Here is a 5,418-nt window from a genome sequence, read left to right on the forward strand (position 1 = left end):
TCAGTTATTAGCAAAGGGTGTCGAAGGATCGGTACCATGTATAAAGGTGTCATCACATCTACATGTGATAGTTGGTATCAGGTCCTACAATGCCTTCTCCACTCGCTCGAGTCCTCTTTGCATCACTCCTTGATCCGCTCAATTTATGACAACCATTTATCTTGCTAGTGAAGCTGATGTATGATTAAAGCACAACGCTCACGCTGGCCAACATGACGATTGGTGTGTGTGACTGGTGTGAACGAAGTGTCACTGGGTTGTTGCCTCTCATCCTCTGTTTCTCCTACCTCGGTCTCCATAGCTTCATTTTCAACTCCTGTAGCTTCTATTTTGCCCATAGTATCATCATGATGGGGTCCGGAAGAAGAAGCTGGTATATCCAGTCAACCCATTCTCTTAATATTTGATTTGGTAAACTTGCGAGGTTGTCTAAGATAGTTAATGGTGAGAAGTAATCCCACATGATGGGACAAAAGACAGATGAGATACGGGAATAAAATGTAGGTGTAAGACCCTAACCCAAGTGTGCACGTTGTTCCTTTAGGTCTCGTGGTCCTACAAGTCGAATCTTAGTGACCTGCGACCTATAGATAGTGTTTGCGGTCATCTTCAAGTTTGGTCACCTCGACCCGACTCAGATCGACCCAAAACCTATGACATTGCGTCCGCATCGACGTTGCGGTTTCAACGTCATGTCCCGTGCGTGAATTCGACGTGTACGTCACAAGTTATGTGTGATTGGTGGACCCCACTATGGTTATGCACGTTTTCCCATGTGGTGATGTCATGCCTAGGCTTAGGATTTCTAGAAAGACTACAAACCTACCCTAGCTACAGCCTAGACCCTAGAAAGCTTTGGTTGTATCTCCCTAGCCCCATCATTGCTTTCTTTATCCTAGGTGCCTCTTTTAGAGAGAGACTATGATTACCCTTCTACACCTCCCTAAGCAAACCATTTTCCCTCCCATTTCTCTCTCTCTCTTCTCTCCTCTTGCTAGCAAGCCCTCCAACGTCCCACCCCTTCCATCTTCTCTAGCCCCTTCTACCTCAAATCCCCTCCAATCCAACCTTCTCTAACCCATCTCACCCATAGAAACATCTTCTTTGGAGCTTGAGGATCATGGTGGTGTAGTTTTCAAGCTAGATCATTGAGGTGGGTGTGCATGTAGTTACAAATTCTGATTTATTTAATTACTTAGATGTTCTTCCCATTTTTTTCATGTTGGAGCTTGTGGTGCCCATCAAATGATGGTGGTGGCCCCCAAGACTCCATGGATGTGGCTTGTATCCCATCCTACATTGCATGCATGTTCCATGTAAGGGGCCATTCTCCATGGACCCCTTCATGGCCTTCTTTCTTTGATCAAATGATCCATACAAGATGTTCTTCCCATTTTTTTCATGTTGGAGCTTGTGGGGCCCATCAAATGATGGTGGTGGCCCCCAAGACTCCATGGATGTGGCTTGTAGCCCATCCTACATTGCATGCATGTTCCATGTAAGGGGCCATTCTCCATGGACCCCTTCATGGCCTTCTTTCTTTGTTCAAGGATCCTTGGGTCATCTAGGCCCTTGATCCTTAGTGGAGATTGCATCTCCACCATAGATCTTAAGTAGAAAGTCTTATGATCATGTAGATCCTTGTAATCTTGCAATATTGGATGTGTATGATTGTGTGATGAAGGGAAGGGCCTCAACATGGCGGATCCCCTTCCCTTGTGGCCGAATATTCTTTCTTTTCTTGTTTAATATCTCTAATCATGTGTGTGTGGCCCACCTTGTGGTCCAAAAATATTCAGACTGTCCCAAGGGAATGGACATTCTTAATAGTCCACTCCTTGGACGTTGTGGCCCAAAATGCTCCAAAATGGGTACATGCAAAGGACTTTTAAGGGTGGGGATGGTTTGGATGTTTGTGGGGCCCACTGGGCTAGTCCATACCACAAATTATTTGGGGTAATTTCTCCATCTTATGATGTTTATAATTATTTTAATTCAGTTATTTGTTGCTGTCCAGAAACTATCTGGACAGATTTTTGGGTTATCTTGAGCCCAGATTTTTGGACATTTGGTGGGGTGTTTGGTCCCATGTAATATATGTTTCTTAAAGGTGTGGACCCCACCTATATGCATGTCAAATTTTAGTTTCAACTAACCTCATTTGGGCATCCAAAAGAGTGGGCTAAGATGGTTGGACTACCAGATTTTTCTGCTGTGCAGTCTAGCAATATAGTATGATAAAAACCTTAATTCATAAATATTTCTACTATAGGTGGGCCACTTTTCTGGACTTCATCTTGTTGTATACATATTGAGGGACCTTGACCCCCAATTTTCAGAATTTTAGAGGCCCTAGACTCACTCCAATGGAGTGCCCAAATTGAGGACAACAACATATATGTAGCAGAATTTTCTTCCAAACCTTGCTGTCCTCTTTGTTGTGTAGAAATTTTGGGCCCCAGCCCACTGGACTTGGTGCATGATTTTTGGGGGCTCACCTCTGATATTATAGGGGGCCCATTGGGCCATGATTGTGGGGCCATTGAGCTAGACCAACGCTCCTGTTGGACATCCAGGTAGGCTAACGTCCAGCAGGGTTGGCCGTCCAGCGTGTAGGCCCACCATGATGCGTGTTTCATCCATGCCGGTCCCCATTTGGGTGGCCCACGTGGGAGGGTCCACCCATGGTGGACAACCCCTGTGGGGCCCACCTCAGTTTATGTGGTGCTCACCTTGATGTATGCCTTAGCCTAGGCCATCCAGGCCTTGGACTGCCCAGGCCCATGGGACGTCCACTGCAGTTGGGCTGCAGTCCAGTAGCAGGCCCACTTAATTTGTGTGTCAAATTCTCTTCCTCCATCTGGTGGGCCCCTCTATGAGTAATGTTGGCCCTTATGGGATTAATTCCCACATGATTTGATAAGTTTTTGGACTTCAACAGGCTCAGGATATTGAGTGGGTTGAAAGTCCAGCAAGGGTCCTAAATAACCATTCTTATTGCTGGATTTTTATTGGATGTGGGGCCCACCATATTGAGAAATTTGGGTATTTGTTGTTCCCTTATATTTTAGAATATTCTTGGGCTTAATTAATGCATTTTTTGGCTCTCCATTGATGATCATTTGTGGGACCCAAATATAGACCAGATTTTGGGACTTCTTAATGGGCCTAGATTGGGCTGGAACGTCCCAGCTTGGCCCAGCAATATGTAAGGGCTGCTTCCACCATTTTGCTGGACTTGTGGACTGAGGTGAGGGTGGAATTGGGCCCTTAAATACCCACTTAAATTACTAGTTATTGGGCTAGTGTTGTGAGGCTCATTTCACCCAACTTAGACTTGTTTTTGGGCCATGTATTTATGTTCATGGGCTACCCACCAAGTCCAATTAAATGCATGGATTCTATGGCCATTGAGGCTTGGGCCTTGGACCTTAATTTCCCTCTTTGGGCCCATGTTGTTGAAGGTAGTATTGGACCCTTTTTCTTATGCCTTTATGTGGGGCTTATGTGTGTGGTTTGGATGTGGGCCTTGGGCCTTGTAGCTATATGGTTTATGGTTGGTTATGCCTTTTGGGAAATGGTGGTTGAATGTCCTCATTATGGACCCCTCTAGGCCTGTTTATATCTAAGTATGGTTGAATGCCTACCTTAGACTCTTGCTAGGCCCATCTCTATATCATTTAGGCCCGTAGCTTGTATGCTTAGTCTCGTGGGATACCTCAGGCAAATGGGCCTCTACTAAAGGTTGTATTCCTTATTAAGAATTGGTTAAGTACCTAGACCCTTCATGGTTAGGTAGAGAGTTCATCTTCACCTCATGGGCACCCCTATTCATCTTCATGACCCACGCCCATACGCATTATATGCATGCTTGGTTGAGGTATGATTGGCCATGATTGTGTCATTGTGTAAGACATGTTGATATCTCCCTAAGGGATTGAGTTTTCCTCTCGTGAGCACGATGGATGCTTCAGATTGATGCATGGGTAATTGTGTGATTCATGCATCTAGCATTGTATAGCATGCAGATATTCACCCTTGCTTCATTAGGGCTATAGCCTCCACAGATATATCATGGATGGCTGTGTGTGGACATTGAAAATGATACTTGAGCATTTAAGGCGCATAAGATATCCCTGGGTGAAAGCCCCTAAACCTTCATGGTACCGAGGAGACGCCTTAACGCAGTGACCAAGTGAAAATCATGAGCATTTGAGTGCCTTATACTGTTAGGCCGTGACTCCCACTGTTGCGAGGTCGATTGAGATGGGGTTTAGCCTTACCCGCCTGAGTGAGGGGGCATAGCTAGATTGAGTCTGACTAGAATGCAAATGGGTCCACTACCGTCGAGTCTCACTGGTGATTGGCTGTCCACAGGTGGGTAGTGAGGTCTCCTACACTCATTTGACTATGCGGGTCTTGAAGAGCGGCAGTCATCCTATAGTGTACTTGACCCCGGTGGATTCCTTATGATGGAACTATACCTGATATATGGATTGGATATGAGGACTGGTATTACTTCGCATTACATTAGCATCGACTATATAAACCTTATGTTGTATCGCCTTGGTATGGTGCCCAGTACTCATGTATTACATTACATAGCCCTAGGTATGGCTTATTGTATTCATAGTTTAGCCTCGATACGGCTAGTATCATTCATGTTTCCTTTTGCATTCTCTCCTATCTTCTTCTGAGCACCATTGTAACACACCTTCACCGCCCTCTAAGCTTTCTATAAGCTTATGCACGATTGATGCGTGCAGGTGATCCTCGGATGGCGTAGTAGTAGTGGGGTATTAGACTGGAGCGTGTTGAGGACACTTTGTAGACTTTTCTCTTCCTTTCTTACCTTATGTATGTCCTTTTGAGCCTTATGTACATGTAAAAGTTTAAATTTCTAGTGGATTTTACAATGCATTCCTATGGTTACTTTTTAAAATTACTATGTTATGATCTTAGGTATGCTCTATCGGATTAGATTTACGTGATGGAAATCCTCTTTGTGAGATCACAGAATCGGAACCTGAGCTAGGAATCGAGAATGGGGTACTACGAAGGCTGTTGCGGTCGAAACTGGCTACTGGGTTCCATGTGAGTCCGGTCACCGAGTCTGGGGCGTGATAGGAGTTGGTATCAGAGCATAACAAGTAACCTCGTAATAACTTAGGATAACATTGCATATGTGCTACGAGCTTAGGATAAGTAGTGTCCCGAGAACGTTCCTTTCGTTCCATTGAGCCTGCAAGATTTTGATCCCTATGCGCCCATTGTCCTTGTTATTTTATAGGCGATGCCGCTTATGCGAGGCGCCTGTGGCCGTGGTGCCCATGGCTATGATTCTCATTCTGTTCCAGTGACTTAATTGACCCAAGCGCATCTTGCTCCACCCCTTGTGGACCCTAGTCCTGATCTTAT

This window comes from Magnolia sinica, chromosome 7 (assembly GCF_029962835.1).
Source record: "Magnolia sinica isolate HGM2019 chromosome 7, MsV1, whole genome shotgun sequence".
In the NCBI taxonomy this organism is placed as follows: domain Eukaryota; kingdom Viridiplantae; phylum Streptophyta; class Magnoliopsida; order Magnoliales; family Magnoliaceae; genus Magnolia; species Magnolia sinica.